This window comes from Lissotriton vulgaris, chromosome 4_1 (genome assembly GCF_964263255.1).
Source record: "Lissotriton vulgaris chromosome 4_1, aLisVul1.2, whole genome shotgun sequence".
In the NCBI taxonomy this organism is placed as follows: Eukaryota; Metazoa; Chordata; class Amphibia; order Caudata; family Salamandridae; genus Lissotriton; species Lissotriton vulgaris.
In genome coordinates, this window is record NC_141691.1 from 1,423,844,288 (window position 1) to 1,423,867,822 (window position 23,535).

Sequence of the window (23,535 nt, forward strand, 5' to 3'; positions counted from 1 at the left end):
CTGCCTGACTCCTGGAGGGATGCAGTTATCGAGTTAATCCTAACGTCCGACAAGGATCCAACTCAGTGCCAGTCATATCGGCCGATTTCATTACTAAATGCTGATTATAAGGTCTTTGCTGGAATCTTGAATAACCAGCTTTGCAAGATCATTGAGCCAATAATCCATGAGGATCAAAAAGGTTATATATATAATTAACAAAACATATGCAATATTTTTCTGTAGGATAGCAAGAGGATTAAATGTACTATTCACACTACAGAGAGTGCAACAGTAGGGAAAGCGTTGGATAGTGTAGGGGTGAAAATTACTATTCCCACTTCAGACAGAGCAAAAGTAGGGAAAGCGTTGGATAGCGTAGGGGTAAAAATTACTATTCCCACTCCAGAGAGCGCAACAGTAGGGAAAGCGTTGGATAGCGTAGGGGTAAAAATTACTATTCCCACTCCAGAGAGCGCAACAGTAGGGAAAGCATTGGATAGCGTAGGGGTAAAAATAACTATTCCCACTCCAGAGAGTGCAACAGTAGGGAAAGTGTTGGATAGCGAAGGAGTAAAAATTACTATTCCCACTCCAGTGAGCGCAACAGTAGGGAAAGCGTTGGATAATGTAGGGGTAAAAATTACTATTCCAACTCCAGAGAGTGCATCAGTAGGGAAAGCGTTGGATAGCGTAGGGGTAAAAATTACTATTCCCACTCCAGTGAGTGCAACAGTAGGGAAAGTGTTGGATAGCGTAGGAGTAAAAGTTACTATTCCCACTCCAGTGAGTGCAACAGTAGGGATAGCATTGGATAGTGTAGGGGTAAAAATTGCTATTCCAAACCCATAGAGAGTGCAAAAGTAGGGAAAGTGTTGGATAGCGTAGGAGTAAACATTACTATTCCCACTCCAGTGAGTGCAACAGTAGGGAAAGCGTTGGATAGCATAGGGATAAAAATTACAATTCCTACTCCAGAGAGTGCAACAGTTGGGAAAGCGTTGGATAGCGTAAGGATAAAAATTACTATTCCCACTCCAGTGAGTGCAACAGTAGGGAAAGCGTTGGATAGCATAGGTGTAAAAATTACTATTCCAACTCCAGAGAGTGCATCAGTAGGGAAAGGGTTGGATAGCGTAGGGGTAAAAATTACTATTCCCACTCCAGTGAGTGCAACAGTAGGGAAAGTGTTGGATAGTGTAGGAGTAAAAATTACTATTCCCACTCCAGTGAGTGCAACAGTAGGGAAAGCGTTGGAAAGCGTAGGGATAAAAATTACTATTCCCACTCCAGTGAGTACAACAGTAGGGAAAGCGTTGGATAGAGTAGGGGTAAAAATTGCTATTCCAAACCCATAGAGAGTGCATCAGTAGGGAAAGCGTTGGATAGAGTAGGGGAAAAAATTACTATTCCCACTCCAGTGAGTGCAAAAGTAGGGAAAGTGTTGGATAGCGTAGGAGTAAACATTACTATTCCCACTCCAGTGAGTGCAACAGTAGGGAAAGCGTTGGATAGCATAGGGATAAAAATTACAATTCCTACTCCAGAGAGTGCAACAGTTGGGAAAGCGTTGGATAGCGTAAGGATAAAAATTACTATTCCCACTCCAGTGAGTGCAACAGTAGGGAAAGCGTTGGATAGCATAGGTGTAAAAATTACTATTCCAACTCCAGAGAGTGCATCAGTAGGGAAAGGGTTGGATAGCGTAGGGGTAAAAATTACTATTCCCACTCCAGTGAGTGCAACAGTAGGGAAAGTGTTGGATAGTGTAGGAGTAAAAATTACTATTCCCACTCCAGTGAGTGCAACAGTAGGGAAAGCGTTGGAAAGCGTAGGGATAAAAATTACTATTCCCACTCCAGTGAGTGCAACAGTAGGGAAAGCGTTGGATAGAGTAGGGGTAAAAATTACTATTCCTACTCCAGAGAGTACAACAGTAGGGAAAGAGTTGGATAGCGTAGGGGTAAAAATTACTATTCCCACTCCAGGGAGTGCAATAGTAGGGAAAGTAAATACTTCATATATAAATATAAATAACATAAATTTTAATACCAATTACAAAATAAATAAATATCAATTAAAATTACAAATAAAAATTACCTAATCATAAAAATTACCTACTAATACTAATTATTTACCAATTACCAATACATTAATTTACAATATAAAATAAATAAAAATGAGACACAAAAAAATATTTAAAAAATGTAATTACTTACAATTAAATTACTTCCAAAGCTATTCCTCTATAAACACACAACCCACTACAGAAAATAATGTAATAAAAGTAACAGATTTATCAATTAATCAATTACAATAAATTACAAATTATAGTTTAATTAATTACCAATTAATAATTAATTAACAATGAATTCTAAATAAATACCAATGAATAAACTTGCATATTTAATTAATTATAAATATATTACTTCTCACCCTATTCCCCTATAAACCCACAACCCGCTGCAGAAAATAAATTACTAAAATTAACATGTTTTTCAATTAATCAATTAAAATTAATTACCAATAATATTTTAATTACCAATTAATAATTAATTGACAATTAATTCTAAATAAATACAAATAAATAAAATAACATATTTAATTAATTATAATTAAATTACTTCCCACTCTATTCCCCTAGAAACCCACAACCCGCTACATAAAATAAATTACTAAAATTAACATATTTATCAATTAATCAATTAAAATTAATTACCAATTATGTTTGAATTAATTACCAATTAATAATTAATTAACCATTAATTCTAAATAAATACCAATAAATAAAATAACATATTTATTAATTATAATTCAATTACTTCCCACCCTATTCCCCTATTAACCCACAACCTGCTACAGAAAAAAATTACTAAAATTAACATATTTATCAATTTATCAATTAAAATCATTTTACCAATTATATTTTAATTAATTACCAATTAACAATTAATTAACAATTAATTCTAAATAAATAACAATAAACAAAATAACATATTTAATTAATTATAATTACATTACTTCCCCCCTATTTCCCTATAAACCCACAACCCGCTACAGAATTATATTACACAAAAATTAGAAATTAATATTAACTTACCTTAAATTCGATATTTTTGTTGTCTATATTATGTCTAGTCGATATTATGTCTATTCTATATTTTTGATTCGATATTATGTCCATTCTATTCGATATTAAAATTTTCTAGTCGATATTTTGGTAGTCTATATTATGTCTAGTCGATATTATGTCTATTCTATAGTTTTTTACTCGATATTATGTCTAGCCGATAATAAAAACTCAATATTTTGACTCTATACCGATCGCTTCTTTTCAAGTAAATGGGTTTGTGAGGAAATTAGCGCTATATACGGATGATTTGATGTTATTATCTTCTGACGTTAACCTCATCCTCCCGGAGCTTCTCGCAAAAAGCCCAGATTTTTGGGAAATTGTCGGGCTATGAAATAAATAATGACAAAACTGAGGTGATGGTATGGAACATCATGAATTAGGAGGGGATTTTTGCCAGTGAGCTCAGATACTTGGGAATTACAATAACGCAGGACCTCACTCAAACCCTTAAAATTAACCAAAATAGAGTTTCAAAAAAGGTTGATCTTTTATTAAAAAGATGGCAGAACATCCCACTCTCCCATTATGGTTGTGTTAACTTGATTAGGATGTGTGTCCTCCCAAAATATACCTATCTGTTTAATAATGTTCCCTTAGAATTCCCGAGAGCTGACATTCTCAAGATCCAGAGAAAGACATCGTCTTTTATCTGGGCAGGTAAAGGGATCAGGCTGTCATGGAAAAAAATGTAGGCGTAAATTACTGCAAGAGGGTATGGGCCTATCAGACTTTCAGCTGTATTGTTGGGCCTACCAATTAAAAAACTTCTGGATGCTACTGCTTACTCCAGATGATTCACTAATAGGCGGCATGCTTAAAGCTATGCTAGTGGGTATAGTGGAGCAAGGATTCATGTATAAATTCGGCTCTCCTAAATTTAAATTAAAATTGTTTGAAGACTTTGCGTATGGCGGCCAAGTTATGGTCGGACTGTCGAGACTGCCTTGGACTCTCCTAATATAGTGTCTGGGCTCCAGTGTGGTATTCTCCTGGTATACGGGAGTGTCTTTTGGACGCTCTAGCTTACCCACTAAAAGAGACTGTAGTCTCACACTGGAAGGATCTTGTAGTAGGTAATAAATGTCACTCTTGGGATTTTTGGATTAAAATCACGAGCGGAGCTTTGTCTAGGTTTAAGTTTTATCAGCTTTGGCCTCTAATGGAAACTGCCCACATGGAAAATTACCTACAAGATCTGGCCCCAAGGAAGAAATAAGTGGCTGAATGGTATAGTTATCTCCTGGAAGCAGTAGACAGAAAGATGGGACAGCCATACAGGGTCTGGGAGAACTACTTGCCAAGGGACGAGCTGAAAGATTTATTGCAAGTATCTCTACACATTCTTTACCCACTGATTAAATCTGCAGCACTTAGAAGAAACCATTTCTTTACACTCTACAGGATTTATTGGTCACCTCTTAAGATATCCAGAATAAAGGGTGGTGGGGGTTGCTCCATTCTTGTGATATGAATGGGAAACATACTGGATGAAGAAGAGCCAGTTTCTACAGTACACTTCAAAGGGTGCTCTTTGATTAAGCGAGATGTCACCGAAAAGGGGTATTGGTACATCTCATGAAAGATTTGGGATTAATAGGAGAATCATAAAAAGAAGGGCTGAGGCACTGGGGTAATCTATTGATGTACATATCACTGTGGCTGACATGCAGGTGTGAACCTCTAATCACTCCTGTGACTTGTGTTATGGGGCATTCAGATTTGGTGTGGTTCCTGGTGTGACAGACTTCTTTCTGTAGGAGCGGCAGTGCAGAGGAGAGGGCAATTCCAAAAGAGGAAGACTAGCAAAACAAACTTCAAAGACTGTAAATCACATTTGGTGTCTAGAAATGGACTATAAAAAGGAGGGTTTGAGGACCCCAAAATTGGACTTGAGATCTTAGGCCTGCCAGTTTCCCAGTAAATGAACATCACTACGGGAAACCCATGGCCACCTGCCCCTGCATCCTGGTGCACCAGTGCCTTACTGCTTGCCAGCACAGTGTTACCTGTGAGGGAAATCAGAGCACCGGAGGAAGTGAGGTCCAATTCGAATGATGATGAGGGGATCCCTACAGCAAGATATGAAGAGACAGCTTCTACAACAATCACTTTGATGGTCATGTTCAGGTTCAAGTAGGTGATCTCTTATGCCCAGGGGGGCAGCCGTGAATTAGCCATGGTTAGCAGTGCCCCCGTATGCCAGAGGGAGCTGCCGTGTGATTTCTGCTGTGCTGATCAGGCCATAGCCCATATGCAGTGTGAAGTCAGTGAACCCTTATTGTATAGGGGCTGATGTGAAGATAACTGCAACGTTGATTGGGCCATAGCCCATGTGGGAAGCGAATTTGATGACCCGGTATGCCAAAAGGGCCTGCTGTGAAGAGAAAGTCGTTGTCATGCCGATTGGGCTGATGCCTGTATACAGAGAAAGGTGGAAGATCTCATTTGCCAAAAAAAGGCACTGGAAAGGACAAGTAATGTTGCCTGGTCCAAGTTGTCATTGAAAGGAGAGGTTGCCATGGTGACCTGTACTGGCCTACGCTCCTACCTGTAGGATCAAAACCAGAGCAGACAAGCCCACTTCAACTGAGGGAAGGATCCTCCCATCCCACCGCAGGAACTCTGTGGATGCCTAGCTGCTGCTCCTGCACTGCCACAAATCTTACTCACCAATAGCAGCCTTCAGCTCTCCAAACCGCCCATGAGTGAATCTCTTCCACAGACTCAGGTTACATAATTCCTGCAGGAGCTGGTAAGACTGATCATAGGACTGCAAGGCTCCGGTGAGACTAGTTCTGCCACATAACGCTTCAGGCAACGGAACACGTTTGACTTTTTAAAACAGTTGTAGAGGGACTTCCGAGACCTGGACTACCAATGGTGCCGAACCTGAATGTCACCTATATTGAATGGAAATTAAAGTGCATTGTTGGGAGCGTGGAGAGAGTGGTATTTATTATGCTAGTGCATTATATTGACAAACAAAACTTACTGACATATCTAAAAACCATGTGGTTCTATAAGTGCTGTCCGCATGAATTGCTGCATAATGTACAAACATGGAACATTTATTATGTTTTAGAATCAGGCTGAGTCCATTAGGAGTATGTTTTTGTCAGGCACTCCTCATTTTCAGTTTTCCAACGTCCACAGAATTATGTTGAACAACAGTTTGCAGATTTTTTAACAACCAACCTTTATGTGCACATATCAGTGCAAATATATATATTTTTGACAATATTGTGAGGCTGTATCTTCTTCAAGCACAGCTGTTAGAGTATTATTTTCTTACAAATTATTTACTGCTGATATCCCCTGAACGTTGCCTTGCAAATTACACATTGGCACATATTGATGTGGTTGGTTGTTTTTCTCATCTGCCCATCCTAATTCTCTTCCCACCATGTGACCACCCTGTTCCTCTGTTTATACTACTGTTACAGCCATAGCTGCTGGAAGGTGAGCTTCTGGGGGGGTACTGATCCTAAGGATCCTTCGCGCTGACATGTTCAGGATACATAGTAGTTCGGGTCCCGGTAAATCGGGAGGAAAAGGCCTCAAGCCCCACAGTTAGGCCAGGTAGCTCCTGCTTGCACCATGGCCCTCTGAAAGGGGTTCTGATTTCAGGGCCGGACTGGGAACCGAAACCGGCCCTGGAGGTGCAAATAGAATATCACTGGTGAGGGTGATAAACAAAGAGTGGAGCATGGAGGGAAAGAGCAGGAGCCTCTGCTAAAAAAATATAAAACAAAACAGAGAAAGGAGCAGGACCTGGTGTGGGTAAACAAAGAGAGGTGTGAGATTGGGAAGTGACGGAAAGAGAAAGAGTAAGATAGAAAAATAAAACAAACTCAGAGGAAAGAGCAGAACATGGGAATGGGAATGCAGAAAAGGGTGCTTTTGCACCATGTACATAAGTACATGTACACACTGAATAAAGAAAAAAATGAGGGAGGCAAGGGCAACACATGCAATACCATAGAGTGCTAAATGCTTAATAGAAAAGAGTTCCATTGCATCAGCAGTGGGAGGAAATAACTTAGACAATCAAATGCAAAAGCAAAAGAAAAATTCCTGGGGTGGTACAAACACAATGACAAGGAGGAAAGACACCCAAAAAAGAATTTGGAACTGAGGTAGACAAGAATTTAATCCGATCTTGATCAATGGTCTGACCCACATTCCACTCTATAGTTTTGTATTCAATACGGCTGGCTTTGAAGTTGTCTATAGCGAGACAACTGAAACGTCAATTAGCATAGTTTCTAGCGCTCCGCCAAAGTTCCATCAGCACTTTAAGGTTACTCTTTGTGACTTTTCTTCCAATGTTTTAAAGCCAGAACAGCTCTGGCCTTAACTTACTGCTGTTGAATCTGGTTTCCGGTCATTGCTCAATGACTACCCAAAAATATCTATTTGGTGCAGAATTCTACAGTTCTTGATTTGAGGAATTCAAATGCTGCTAGAAGGGATTTACCTTAAGACTGATCAGACATCATCTTGGGTTATGACACTGAATGCAACTTTGAAACGTTACAATTTTTGTCTTTTCTGTGCTCCTTTGAAGGTTTTCCTGATCTAAATACCACAGCTAGAAATTATAAATTCAGACTAACCTGGACAAAAAAGTTGTCAACTACAGCCGACTTGTCCTTCATACAGTGTGCTTTCTTGTTCTACTTATTATGCTATATACTCCCTACTAACTTCTGAAAGTGCATTATGTGATGATCTTTTTAGACCGCAGAAACAATTTCGAGATACTGCATATCTGAACTGGTCACATCATTACTCTAGATTTACTCAGTAAGTAGAGGGTCATATCTCTCTCGGAGCGGCAATGCTATTTCTGTGCATCTGATAGCGAATATGTAACTCCAATTTGTCTACACTGCAAGACCAAACCTGCTCGATTGCCCATAGATTCGAGCTTTGTTTTAAGATTACTGAGTGTTTTATCTGACACTAATATTTTGAACATTGTTGTGATGGGTTTTGGGAGAACGCTCATGCTCCTTCTTTGTGAAGCATTATGAACTTTGAAATACCAATTAGTTATTTCCTTTGTTTGTATTTAGGTTTATGCATGTATTTATATTTGCAATGGTTTATTGTTTTATTTTTAAAGTTTTACATAAAATTAACATAAAAAATCTCAGCAAGTGGTAATTTATTTGGGCGCCATAGTCGTCACTGTTTGCACACCCAGTGTGACGAAAGACAGGGGCTAACCATATGTAAATGAGTCTCGGGCCAGTATTGAAACTGACATACAGAACAAACTGCGCTGCATGGCAACACAAGCAAACTTCACACATCGGGGACCTGATTCACAAAGGAAAACTTACATTACATGTTTATGTCAGTTTATGCTTTTTTACTATTTACAAAACTGAATTTAAATAGCAAATTTGTGAGTCCAGAGACTCCACAGTTGTGGCAGAGAACTCAGCACACAAAAAGATAGGACAGGTGTACATATGAGAGAAACATATATATCTGCAGACTTTCTTCATGTTAGCAATCACACAACTATCTAATGCTGAAGAATACTATTTTATTTTTCCCATCAGAACTTCAGAATTTTCCCATCAGACCTGCATAGGATTGAAAACCCCAGCACTTCGTAGAAATTTCGAAATATACTTTATTTCATTAAGATACCAGCTTCCTAAAAGCAACTTGACTCACGTCTTGATCAAGACAAAGTCATTACTTTTTTATTCTCCATTTAAAATGCACACACATAAAATGTAATAACATTGGCAACAGTTGTGAAAACACTACTTCGCATCAACATCTTTCTTAACTGATTTTGATTTTCATTCAGATTCTCTGGAACCACATCAACCTGTGTAGGAAGTGTAGACTTCAAACTTTAAAATGGAATTATCCGAATTGTTTGTGTTGTTTTATTAATTTTACACCTCATGTTTAATCTTTCATTTATTGTTTTTTTTTTACTTTACTGGTGTCACTGCCTTAATGTCTTTAGTTCAAACATCATGTGACAACACATCCTGTACCAGCAGCAGGGTCAAAACGTCATGTGGTGTACTTCCTGTGAGGTCATCGGCAGCTCAAAGGTTAAATGATGTCACTTCCGATAACTCTGGCATTTTCGTGAATAGATATCCATACTATAGGAACCACTGTTTTATTGTTTATCCTCCTAAAGTGGTTGCCCCTTGCTTTGTTTCCTTTGTAGTTCCTTTTCACATGGCTCTGGTTCCTCATGGACTGTCTTGCAACCCCTCTTCCTTATAGCTTTGCTGTGCTCTAAGCTGTAGAAGTGCCATGTGAAGCTACTCCACAGTGCACGGAGATGCGGACGGCAAGGCCTCCTACCCTGACATGGATACTTGTTGCACATTCCGAGCTCTTCCTCTGGGGCTCCCCCAAAAAGTATTTGCTGCATTTCAGGCCTGACCGCAGTGTAATCAGCAGATACACCATTGCTCAAGGTTATTCATGTATATGAAATTAATCAGGATAATGTCATAAAGGTGTACATATGCTGAACATAAATATGCCATTTAATTGTGCATGAAATTTAGCTGCTAAATATTTAAATTACAAATGAGTAACTTATGCATATTTAAATTAGGAAAAATGTGTTATGCTCTTAGTAGTATCCATGACGAGCCGGAGGACAGGAATAACATCATGGCGGAATCACGTTCTAAAGTAAAGGTCTATTTTAGAGTTTGGCTGATGGGACTTTCAGTCACAACCTCCAAGTGCATTACATCCTGTGGCACTTGTAAAATGCGGAAAGGATATCCGGCACGTTTGTGACGCTGTATCCCATCTTCCAAACTCTAAAACAGGCCCTAAGTCAAATTTTCTCTTGGAGTAAGTTTTCAATATTTCCATGAACCGCTGTTTAACTGGCCACTTTGTACATAGATTTCTATCTGTTGCTTTAAATATATGTGTTGAGATGCTGCTTTTCTACAACTTTGCTGACCAGCATTACCGCTGAAAGTACATGAAACGCCTTAGCCTTAAACACTGTCCATCTGGGCGCAAAGGGCACCCATCCAATCAAATAGTCTAATAGAGTATTGCATCCCCCTGTTCAAAATTCCACCACTGCGTGCTTAACAGAGGAACTGCAAATGTCCTATTTTCACAGGGCACGTGGATCGCGATTTTCTGTTAAAAAAGCTCGTTCTAAAAAGTCTAAAATTCACATTCAGTTTATGGGAAGGTAATAGGGTTAGTGAAGGCTACTTCTTATCTCATAATAGAGTTGCTTCATGCAATTGTCGTAAGCCCGGATGGCTCATCCCTGCTTCACTGCCCTATCACCCTCCACTTGCAAGAGGCTTTTCTATTATATGATAAGAAACCTCCATCGACCTTGGGAACATGTAGTTCAGCCTGCTACTACTCGTTAGTAGTTAAAAATAAAACAGATAAAAAACGGTCTTTTACTCCTATTACATTTTAACACATTATATCAACTGCATTTTGGAATATTTTGCATAGTATTAAGTGTAGCAAGAAAGTCAAGTCATAAACTTGTAAATAAGAAAGAAAACAGTCAGAGAGGTTGGGCAGTGTGTGTAATGTATGTGTTGTTAGTACACGCTTGTGTATGAGTTTGAGTGCATGTGTTGTAATGTTATCTTTTATTTAGTTATGGCACATGACTGAATGTTTGATTTCTGTGACGACTTTTCTAATATAAATAAACAACAAAACAATGAGGTCTTGCCACAAAGGCATTTTGTAGTACGATAAGTAGTACTCATGTAATACTCGTTTACTACTCTTACATGCCTTTGTGAATTGGCCCCAACACACCTTAATTGGGAATAATATGGGAATATTCACAGCACGCCCTATGTATATGATCAGTACAAATAGAAAGAACAGTGCCCTCTTTACACTTTTACTAATAAGGAGTTGGAGTTGGACGTTTTGGGGACAATTAAAAAGTACTGAAAAGACTACTCCTTTGATACTACATACAATACTCAAAAATGCCTTTATGAATGAACCTCTATGCATTTAATAGCAAATAGCACATACAATCTAACTACAGTATTCTTTACTCATCAATGTATTCCATTTAACTTAAATTGAAAGTTACCCAGTGCACGTATGATCCAACCGTGTTTTGCAACCTTTCGATAAGCAGTATTTCAATGGTGCAGAGCGGATATCTGGAAAGAGTGTGCCTAAGGCATGTGGGCCAGATTCACACACCTATGGCTGGAGATCTTTACCAAACAGGAGAGGTTTTAAGGCAAACTTATGAAGAGGTTTACGGGAAAGTATTAATATAATCAAACATATACAAAAAGTAAGACCATTTCTGCTTGCAAACTATACTTCTAAAGTTACTACTTTATAAAGTGTCACAAAATAGGTGTAACCCGTATTACAGCACTGCCTTGCACCAGTTTCCTCTAAGACTTTGGAGTATTAGTTTAGGGGAGTGAGAACTCACCACAAATATTAACAATCCTTGACAGGATGAACCACAAAAGTCACTAGATAAACCTGTGCTTAACACATTCGAAATTGAAGTATTATTTGGGGAGGTGGGGGTATGAACCCACCTCAAATAATAATAACAATCTGTGTCAGGGTAAACCATAAAACTCACTAAATACACCTATGATCAACCCTCTGTTAGCTTCGTACAAAAGAGATCAGGCTTAACTTAAAGGCAATGTGTAAAATATGTATGCAGTACTCAAATTGTAGTAATATTGGGCCCATGTTTGACCCAATGAGAAGTTTTACCCTTAACGGTGCAAGGTAGCAGACTGTGGCCAAAGATGGCTCTACATCATCAGATAAATGGTTAACAAGGTGTCAGTGAAGCAGTTAACTTTTGGCGGAAATCATGATTGGGAACAAATTAAATTTTATGCCCAGAGAAGGTCCCTTGCAGCTGGATACTTTTTGCACCTTTGTCCAGTGAAGATTTTCGCCTTTTATGGAGCTTGGATTCTTCCAGTGGGGCAAGGGTGCAAGTGGTAGCTGAAGAGGACCCCAAGAGGCTGGACTCCTTCTCCATGAGGTCCCGCTGGATCCTTTTGCTGCTGCTGAGAACATAGTGAGCAAAAGACACGCAATTGATGGACGGAATGCAGAACAAATCAAAACATTTACCCTCAGTCAAGAGATCTGGGTTAAATCCATAATTCTTTTTCTCACCATGCCACCCCAGTTTAGAACGCAGGGTCAAGACTGATTTGCATATGGCTGGAATGGCATGGTGAGCAAAAGAACAATGGGTTTAGGCCCAGATCTCTGTACTGGGGTGAATGTATGGCATTGTTCTGCATTCTGTTGACCAATTGTTCTTTTTGCAGAGAACATAGTGAGAGCAGACTGAATCTTTGGCTCAGCTGCAATGCACCTTCATTGTATTGGCTTGGCAGTTTGCCCATACAGCACAAGCACTTTGGCAGTGGTAAAGCGCACAGAGTCCTAAAAGCCAACAATAACAGGTTCATAAAATTGGAGGTTGAAGGGTAAAAAGCTGAGGATGGCCATCAGAAAGGGCCAAGTCCAACACTGGATAATGCTGTTAATGCTCTATAAAAATGTGAATACACAACTACCACCACATGCTCGAGGTTACAGCTTTATAACGGTATGTGCGTTTATTAGCACATTATGAAAGTAGATTCATTATTGTGTGACTATCCTCCTCCGTGCCTCGGACAGCCCCCGGCCGTCTGACGTCACTTGGGTGCGTGTGCGTCGGACAGCCGGGGGCCGTCTGACTTGCGCACCTGTAGAATTCGCCCGCACAGCGGCTAAATGTGTGCATCATTTAAGCGGGTATAGTTGCCTGTGTGTTTGGCCTGTTCCAGTGATTAAATTTGCAGCTGGACCCTACTACATGAGTTTATTTTTCGGCAACTTGTATTTAGTCATAATTTATAGACTAGGTCATATTATTATGTTTGACATGGTGTTGGATTTCGTCGGAAAAACTTGTAACTTCCAATCACAATTTCTTGCGAACCCTCTTCTAAAATCAGCAGATTTGCTTCCAGTTTTGTATAATATTTCTTCAAGTGTTTCAAGTTGCAACATGTTGCTTCCTGGTACAATGGTGTCCAATCGTGTTTTCTCCAAGCGTTCTTTTGACAGAGCAGGTGAATGGCTCAGTAAATTAACGCTCCTGGCTCCCGTGTTCTGTGATCCATTGACCACAAACTTGATTTCCACAAAGACTGATTAAACCAACCCAGGCAAGTGAATTGAAAACCATCAATTTAAAAAAAAAAGAGAATGTGCTATTTGCAGCGCTTTGAAATTGTCTAAATTGTCTATAATACCTGTAGTTTTTCTTGTTTTGATGCCGTTCCCAGATAATGGTTTGCAACACCATTAACCATCCCTTTCTATATCTCTGCATTCCTTGTCTTCCTTCATGGTCACATTCAACTTGCTAATCTGAAATAATGCAACCTCTTCTCTTTATTACAGTCCTATAATTATTATCCCATACATCCAGAGCTGGGATTTGAAATGTGTAATCTAGGGGGCATATTTACAAGCCCCTATTGCCACCAATTTCAGTGAAGTTGTGATGGCAATAGGGGCCTCGCCTTGATTAGCGTGAAAACGGAGGGTAATGGGTGTTGCGGTGGGCATTCCACAGCAGCACCCATTGATTTTGATTCTGCCCCCTATTTACAACAGACGTTGTGGTGGCAATAGGGGCTTGTAAATATGCCCCCTCATGTCTTGTTTCACTGGTGTGTTGAACTCCATTACATCAACGCACCATTTATTAACTGTGCTAATCTCTTTGTTCTCAAGCACCTCATTACAGCTAAAGTGACACATGCCCCGGTTACTTACCGGTAATCTTCATTACTCCGAGTATAGTCTTCCTCGCCACATGAGTTACATAGTGAGCTTTAGCTCCACAACAGAACCCTCCAAAGCAAAAAGAAACCACCTCCCACCCCCTCCCAACATGGCCGACCAGTCCCACCTGACCTCTATAAGAGGCGGACCGGCCCAACCAACAGCCTGATCTACCAAGCAAACAATGAAGCCGATAGCCAGACAGGGAGGGGGGGAGGGAACTCATGTGGCGAGGAAGATTATACTCGGAGTAATGAAGATTACCGGTAAGTAACCGGGGCATTACCTCCTCGTAAGTCTTCCTCGCCCCCTGAGTTACATAGTGATCAAATACCCAAGCCAACAAGGCTTCATTGACCACCAGAAGAACCACACCACACGGTGATGCAGCGAAACCAACACAAGGTTGATGTAGAAGAAATGAAAAGAAAACAGGGATCATAGGAAACCTGAAATCAAGACCTCCAGGAAAGGAAGGCCAACCAGGAGTCGCAGCTCCAGCACTCAGAACGGCCCCAGTGAAGTCCCCCCGGGACTGCTAGAGACCCACCTACAAGGCGGGGGACGACCACGCCGAAGCCTGGTAAAACTCCACAGAGGAGACACCCAAGAAGGGGGCCCAGGGGACAGAGCCGCCCCCCCGCGGACCGACCCTGGACCCCCGCCGGATCCACCGAACCCAGCGAAGCGCAGGGAAGGATGCTAGCCTGTGAAAGCCAGCGACCAAGGCGGGAAGAGGGCTAGTGGCCCTAACGAACCGGGCCAAAAGACACAAAACAGGCCAGCCCACCGGGCAAGGAAAGACGTGCGGCCAAGAGAAGCCAAAACAGCACGTCGAACAACCAGCACGGACAAGAGAGGAACCTCGTCGGCAGGGAAAAAGTGGTAAAGATACCACCCGAGTCCGGGGCCCCAGGGAAGGAACCCCGGGATGGACACGGGGGTCATGCCGGAGGAACAACCACGTCCGGCGAAACCCGCAAGAAGGGAGGGGAGCGGAGGAACGACCCCCGCACGCCCCCTTGCCCAGCAGACACCACTGCCACCAGGGAAAAACCACCCAAAAGGTGAGGAACCGCCAAGCCACCGAGGGCCGGGGCCCAAAAGGGCGGACCCCGAAGAGCTCGTAGAACGAGAGAGGGAGGATGCAAATGTATCGCGATATACATAGCGCACGTAACACCCAAAGGCATCAAGGTGCTTGCCTTGGGAACCCGTCCTGGTATTCCCCTGTGAGACAACCCCAGCAGGATACCAGGTGAAAGTCAGGCATCCCGCCGCCAGGGGCCCTAGTGGAGATTAAGTAAGCAATTGCCCAGAGTTGCAGAGTGAACACGTGAGACGAGTAGGCACCGGAATGAGAATTATCGAGTCCATGGAAGTTATTAAGCCCAAGACCCACCGAGGCGGGGATCCGAACCCTGGCCCAGGACCAATCTCAGCTACCGGGACTGCTGCCTCCAACCCCTGAGCCACACTTCTCCACTAACATGGAACGCTCCACGAATTTGCGTCTCACCCTTGCGCAGGAGCCATGCCAATCTTCTCTGTATCGTTCCAGATATTGTAAATGTGCTGCCGAAGCGAGCCCTGGAAGACCTGCGGGAACCCAGCAGCAAAGCCACAACCCCCGAGCCAGCAGCGACATCCGCTCCAGAACCAGACCTGCACAAGGAGGCAGGCCAGCCGACAAGAGCCGGCTCAACCCCGACGCCGAGAGTGGGGGACCCCACCACGGTACGGGAATATCCGGGATCGGCCCGGAGGCTCGACCCGCCAGCTCGCCAAAGGAGAGGGAACCCGGGGCGGTGGACCCCGTCGGGAACCAAAAACAGGAACGTACCATGACAGGCGTGGCAACCACGCGCGGGTGCCAGGCACCTCTCCTCTGCAATGTTCCAAAATAAGTCCATGCGCTGCCGAGGCGAGCACCCAGGAGCACCCCGGCCCTGCCCAAGCGAATCCAGCCGAGGACCCGTGAAATCAGAGGGCACGGGGGAAACGCGTACATCAGACTGAAAGGTCACGCGAAAGACCGGGCAATAAGGACCCGGAAGGAGGAGTAGAACCCGGGCCGGAGGGCCGAGTCCCCCACCCAGAACCGATCCACCGGAGGCAGACCGAGCCGAGGCACCAGGCGCCGAAACACCACCGGGACAGGGCGAGACAAGGCAACGAAGGAAGATCCGACATAGTCGAGCCGTCACAGAGCCGGACCCCGGGGGAAGGATGGCCCGAAGGGACAGGACCGGCGAAACCGACACTTCCAGGGCGACTGACCCGTTATATGGAACGCCTCACGAACATGCGAGTCCACCTTGCGCAGGGGCCACGCCAATCTCCTCAGAATTGTCCCAACTTTTGTATATGAGTTGCCGAAGTGAGTACGGCCAATACATGGGGACATCGAAGCATAGGTGCCAAGGCGGCAGGCCAGGAGGACTGCCAGCAACACCCGAAGCACGAGGAGCTGCGCGACCGCCGGAGATCCCAACGACCCCCAAACGACCCGGCGCCAAAGGATGGCCCCCCCCCCTGACTGACCCAGAGGGAAGTACCGGGTCCAGGCACCTGACCCCCGAAGGAGGACAAGCCCGAGACAGGAACCGAAGGGACCACCGCACATAGAACAGGGAGCCGACGGAGGAGAGACCCCGCCTGACGTGATGCCTCACCCACGAAAAAGATGAGGCCGGGCTGTATCAATTGCCCAGACAGGGAACACCAGGACTCCCTCCCGGCGAAGAAGATCCACCAGGCGGGTCATGAGCACCGGGCCAACCCACGGGTCAGAAGGCAAGCCCAACAGAGGCACCCGCAACCGAGAGTGGGGACCCCCACTCGCAGTCCGGCCTCCCAGGCCAACCCAAGGTCCACAGAATAGACAAGGGAAGGAGGTGGCATCCGAACCCGTTGGGAAGGGGGGACCTCGTGGAAAGACCGCAAGACCAGCAAGACCGGTCACCGGCCAGCCAGCCCGAAGATCCCAAGAACCGTGACAGCCACGGCCAAAGACGGGACGCAACGGAGGCGACAGCCCCCTTCCCCCCCAGGGAACCCCCAGGAGTGAGAGGGCCGAAAGCTAGGATCCAGGGGCGAATATTGGAGCGGCAGTACCAGTACGAGACCGGAAAACCGACACCCGGGCCCGGGAGCCAAAACCTGACCGCCCCGACCGACACCCTGAAATCCGGGTGGAATGGCCGAAGGACCCCACCCCTGCAAGGGCGGGTCAACGGACGCAGGTAGAGGAAGGGATCCCGGAGACTTGCGCAGAGAACGCCCCCAGGGAAACCCCGGGAACAACCCCCGCCGCCGGGGGAGGCAAATGCAAGCTCCAAACAGGAACGAAACACCAAGTAAGTGTGCCCTCCCCGCGTAGGGGTCCTGTCACACTTCCCAGTAGCGCAACTTGAGACAAGACCAGCGTACTACACCCCCGCAAGGGCACAAGGCGCTTGGACGCCAGCAGCTGTAGACTCATCCCGTCTAACCCCCTGAGGCGAAACTTTCACCTTGGGATACCACTACAGCATCGGCAGGATTCGACCTGTGGTCTGTGAGGGCTGTCCGCACCAAAGGCACAAGACTAACCTATGAGCTATAGCTCCTTAGTCCCGGACACCCCCGAGGAGGAGGCCAGGCATCCAAAGCATTGTGGGGGCCGAATGTGGAGAAAAAGCAAGCAATTGCCCAGGGAAGCAGAGCGGGACTCCATGAATGGAAAAGGCCCCGAGGCGCGACTAACCCGGACCCCGGACTAAATCGCACCCCAGATCCGCCGAGGAACCGAACCCAGGTCCCGGGCCAGACCACTGCCCCTGGGCCTGCCCTACCCACCAGTGGGCCATACTCCCCCACCGGGTACCGAGAGGGAGACAAAGCCAGGAGGGGGCGGGGCACCCCGCCTCGCAAAGACCCCTAGAAGGGAAAGCGCCGGAAAACCGGGGGAGCCCTCAGACTGCGACAGAAGGGGGGACACATCCGCCACCCCGAGGAGTTCCCAGCAGTGCCAACACACCTGAGCCCGGCGCATCCTGACGGCCCATGCACAGGAGGAAAACACGGGCTCCCAGGGTGCCAGAAGAAGGACTACAGTATCTCGAGCAGTCCCCATGCCGTTCCCCGAAAAGAACGCGCAAAGCGCTCCTGAGCCAAAACCCCAAATAGAAGTGCACTGGCAAACGGAATCCACAGAGAAGAAATGCACTCACCGAGGATCGTAGATACAGACGCATTGGCAGGATTCGAACCCTGGCCTGCGAGGGCTGTCTGTTCAACAACGCGCCCTAGCTCCTTCCCACGCAAGCCGCGTCAAAAACGCAGCGCCAGCAGGAGAGGGCCGTGTCAATTTTCAAATGGCCGCACCTGGCGGCAATCAAACCCCGCCCCTGAGGGGCGGGAGGCGCCCGGACCAACACCAGCGCGGCAAACCGCCGCGGCCCGTAGGGGAGAATGAAAGGACATGCACGGAGGGAGGCGGCCGCGACCAGCGCCGCGCCTCCGAGACCCAGGCTGGCCGGAAAGGAGAGCCAGTGCAGAAAACGAGGTAGGACCGACCGGTACGTGCTGCACGCCGAGGCTCCTACCCCGGCCAGGCCTCAGTGCAAGTGACTAATGAACAAACGCCTATAGACGGACGCAGCAAATTATGGCAGCCGGGAATAAGGCACACAACCCGGCCCATTACCTGCACGTAGTGCACCCAGACAAAATCCCCGCACTCCAACAGCACATTTCAGAGACTTCACTCAGAATTGAAGTCATTAATATCGTAGGCTCGGGTATTAACCCGGGGAAGTGCTGCCTGCAACTAGGCTGTGCGCCACAATGCATTGGGATATATCCATGGGCAAAGGCACGTGAATGAACCCCTGCCCCTCCACGGGCGAGGCACAACACACAGAATCTGCGTACCAAATGCACGGCAAACATTTACATCCACACATGCGACCAGCGCATTGAATGCCACCGGAGCCCCAGCACACACACAGGGGAACCAGCGCCGGACCCGAAGCCCACCAACGGGCAAGGGCCCTTTAGTAACGACCGGGGGAGACACGGGCATTTACAAACACCCCCCGGCCGCCCCCCCCCCCCTGTAGACCCTTGGCACGCTAGAGCAGCACCTAACCGGCCCCACAGGACCGGGGGAAGGAAGAGGGGGGGGGGTTAGTAGGCCTAAGGCACCAGGGACCGCTAGAGCAGGTCCTCCATCCTAAACCCCAAGGGCCAGCTCACGCCGGCCCATCTTACCTGAACAGCGCCTCTGGAGAGTATCGCGCAGAACAAAAAAAACAGGCTGTTGGTTGGGCCGGTCCGCCTCTTATAGAGGTCAGGTGGGACTGGTCGGCCATGTTGGGAGGGGGTGGGAGGTGGTTTCTTTTTGCTTTGGAGGGTTCTGTTGTGGAGCTAAAGCTCACTATGTAACTCAGGGGGCGAGGAAGACTTACGAGGAGGTAATGGAAGATGCTGTTAAAACCTCTGTAAGGCAAAACATCTCAAAGGCCCTACCCAGTAGCCATTTTGGGGGTGTTGTCAAGTAATGGTCGCTTGCCAGGCTACTCTCTTTTTAGGGATTTGACATTTTTTTAAATCATTTACATTTTCCCCACTCACACTCTGCTGCTTTTTAATCATAAAACTGTTCATTTTAAAAATGATTAAAGGGACTAGGATCAATGCAGCAGTCATGAAACAGACACTTCACTAAAGCGCAACTGACTGAGCGAGGCAATAAGCTGTCTGCAGTGAGTGACCAACTTTAGTCCAGTCTGGACATCCACTAATGAGCCATAGACCCTTACACATTAGAACTTTTCTTGGATGCCACCACAGAATGAGCAGTATGCGTTGTATATAAACCACAAAAACTAAAGATAATCACCACATATTGTTGCCTTTCCATCATGAAACACAATGTTACATCATACAGTCAGAGCGTGGTGGTCCTTCTACTGTCTTTAACCAACTGGGTGTGAAAACCTCTACTTTTCTCGATCTAATGGTCACACTTGTCATATGCACTGATACCTCCTTGTGCCTTGATAATGGCATTAACATTAATTAAGACCTTCTAAGATATATTATGAACAAACAGCATATGATCCAGAATGTGGCTGGTTCCCAGCTTCTGGGTTGTGCAAGAAGGATTAATTTGCTCATCTTGTAGGTACACTGGATTGATTACAAGTAGCCAAACAAGCCTTCTTTTAAATAACTGTGTATGAAGTACAATGTAATCCACCAGTTTGGCTCCCCTCACACCATATATTTGTCCTCACAGGATTTTCGGATGAACCCGGGCTCAGAAAATCTGAAGTGTGGTTAGTCTTTTTATTCAAGCCAATGAAAAATGTATATTCGTTTCAAACAGGTTGACCATAAAAGAGCACAAAAAATACAACATTAATAAATTAAAACAACCTTAAAGAGAGAAAAAGATTATATCCTATAAAAACAAGCATTTGCAATGCAATAGGTCTCGCATTTGCAAGAGTTTAAGCTATTGGCATTGTAAATGACAATGCCTTTATTTATGTTTTGAAAACCAGCATGTAAATAAAAGGCATTGCCATTTACAATGGCAATAGCTCAGACTCTCACAACTGCGAAACCTATTTCATTGCAAATGCTTTTTTATTGTTTTCAACGTTTTAAATTACCATGGAAACCATAATACAATCAATGAAATGGAAGATTAACCCCTTACTGTTAGACATGGGAGGTAATAAAGGGGTCAAAATCAACAAACATCTTCCGTGGTCCGTTTGATTGAAATAGTGTCAAGTGTTGTATTTTATGTTAATAACTTTGAGTCGGCTGATCTTTCTGATAGGAAAGATTTAGACCAACATTCAAAAACAAAACACAACATCAGAGAAGTAAAACTGTTGGAGTGTAAAAGCAGCGTATTCGAAACACAATGTAATAGTCTATTCCATCGCTGCCATATATGTGCTAAGCAGATGGATGAAAGGGGCAATAAAAGCCTTAGAAGACAGTACCTGCCAGATAGTTCACCTTTTCTTTAGTCCTGTGTGAATCCCCATTTGCTTAACCATTAAACACCCCCATAATGGGGGTGTGTGGGGGAAGATAACTTCTTCCCTTAGTAGGGACAGCAACCCTGTCCTTCGCCTTAGCTGATACAGAGGGCATAGAAGAATAGAGTGCCTTAATTCTTTTTGCTGCACAAGGACCGTTATCAAACTCCTGATCCTCTTTGAAAGAGTTCCGATAAAGGAGGATTACTGTTTCTTGGGTATGGTACTGTTGACGTTTCCAGGGGGTTGGCAGACAAGCAGATAGGACTGTGGTATATCTGATAGTCAAGCCAAAAGCCTCATCATAAGGTGTTACGTTTCTCCAACTTATGTCCATCAATTTTTTTTCCATTTCACTTTAATACACTGCCAATTTCCCTGACCTCTTTCGATTGTCTACAGCAGGCGGCTCTGCTATTTGTGGCCCGCAGAGACCGTCTAAAATCAACAGGGATGGTGGCTTTCATAAACAGCATTTCTTTTTTTAAACAGCCAGTATTCCTCGACGGAACCAGGCAGATTACATTTTTTTTTAAGTGTCTGGTTTGTGAATGCATTGAGGTGAATAGGCAGCTCTGTCCTGGAACATTGCCTACTTCCCCCGACATGTGTGAATCCCTCAATTGATGCTGAAAATGTCTGTATACCTCCCACTGCTCTTTGTGAAAGAAGCAAGTTTGAGCTCACTTGCCTCTCCCGGCTTGGTGTGACGTCAGACATTAGAACTCCCAAGAGACTCCACACTCCGTACTCCGCTCCAGCTCTACGCTCCGCCCTGCTCTGTGGTGCTCGGAGGAGCTTTAAACTCTCCCGCTCTTCCTCCTCCTTCGCCAGACACCAGCAAACAGATAGACCACATGGATGAAGAGGAAACTGAAGTCAGTGGGACTATTGGGTTAACGGCATGGATGCTGGGGAATCAAGTAGCACAAGAGTTGCAATCACTGAAGAAAAATAAGCAGACAGGACATGTGATCACGCCGTGCGCCAGACGCATGCATGTCTCTTAAAAAAGCGCGTGGTGGGAGCGTATGAGCACACAGTGATAGCGTGTGAGCGCGTGGTGGGAGCGTGTTAGCCAGAGAACAGACGCCATGAGCGTGCACATCGCATGTCCAGGCGCGCACACGGTTTGTCTCCCTTCGTGCACCGAACAGACAACAATAGTCTCGCAAAAGCGAAGCAGCGCATGAGCTGCGTTCGCTAGTCGAGTCCTAAAGTAAATAATCATTCTTTAAAGGCAATGTCTAAAAAGGATCCCTGTCTCACCATGTTGTCAGCTAAAATATACTACTTTTCCTAATCCACTACACCCCATTTAAATAGAGCAATTCATTTACTTGAAGATACTCAAAGTTGCGCAGAGGATCTTAAAGGAAATGTGAACCCAGTCTCATATTTAGTAAAGAGGGCAGTTTCAAATGATATTCCTTTGCCTCACTATAAAAACGTCAAACTTAATTAAAGTGCAAATAATCCATATTGACGAACTAGAGGGCAAAACTTCTCCTAATAGGGACTGCCCCCGATATATATGACGCAATACAAAAACATAAAAGAGGGTATGTCAGAGCACACACAAATCTTAAAGCAGCCTTATAGTCCCTATCATTATTTCTATATAAACAGGTTTCAAGTAGTATCTCCATAGCCCATCATATAAACTACAAAATGAAATAAAGTGATGTGTGCTTTGCTTGGAAGTACCATCACATGGACAAGGAGTCATATCGCTGGGTTTTTGCTTCATAACAGGGAAGCCAACTAATAAATGTATTATACTTATCTGTAGCATTGTCAAAACAAATCGATGTTGTGGAATTGAGGTCACAGTCAGCTACAATTAGAAACTGTCCCCAGAAGTGATTGACATATATAAAACTATCATGGGTTTCTGAGACTTGGTGAGGGCCTTGTTCCAAGACCTAGCACCTAAATAAAGGGCTTTGACCTTATGCAGTGCCAACACGCTGCATGCTGTTCTAATCCCAGGGGTATCATGTAACATTTGAAAGAATTCATTATTATAGTAAAGCCAGGGGATGTTAAAGACATGATCAAGTGCTAGACATTCAATAATAATAGATTTTATAAAGGCTGTTTCAGGCTTGGGCCAAATTGAACACCAAAGCAAGACTGGCTTCAGTGAGAGTAAATCCTCCAAATAGGTTAACCCAATCTCTTTGTGGTAAGTTGAGATGGAGGAAGGAATACTCAGTAGTCGCTTAAGGAAGGCATTCTCTTCAACCTGGCCGCAAGGTGTGTTGCCCTAAAGGCCCCCTACATACATAGCAGCTGACAAAGCTTTACATTGATATATCTTAACAATTTTTTTAATGGAGCGGTGTTAGAAATGGGATCTCTGGTTGGCTAAGGCTTGACCCAAAGCCAGGCAGAGACCACCACTCTAGTCATGGCAAGGGAGTTACATGCCAAAGATAACCCCTGTTCACCCCCTTGGTAGCTTGGCACGAGCAATCAAGCTTATCCCGGTGTAAAGCATTTGCGCATGCACACAGCTAC

The 23,535-nt window shown here is 44.6% G+C and overlaps 2 non-coding genes across 2 annotated transcripts; both read right to left on the reverse strand.

Annotated features, from left to right (window-relative positions):
- Positions 1-15,450: 15,450 nt before the first annotated feature.
- Positions 15,451-15,557, reverse strand: LOC147724071 (U6 spliceosomal RNA). Its single transcript, XR_015295366.1, has one exon. It is a non-coding gene; the product is annotated as a U6 spliceosomal RNA (small nuclear RNA).
- A 690-nt stretch (positions 15,558-16,247) lies between these two features.
- On the reverse strand, positions 16,248-16,354 carry LOC147724072 (U6 spliceosomal RNA). Its single transcript, XR_015295410.1, has one exon. It is a non-coding gene; the product is annotated as a U6 spliceosomal RNA (small nuclear RNA).
- Positions 16,355-23,535: the final 7,181 nt, after the last annotated feature.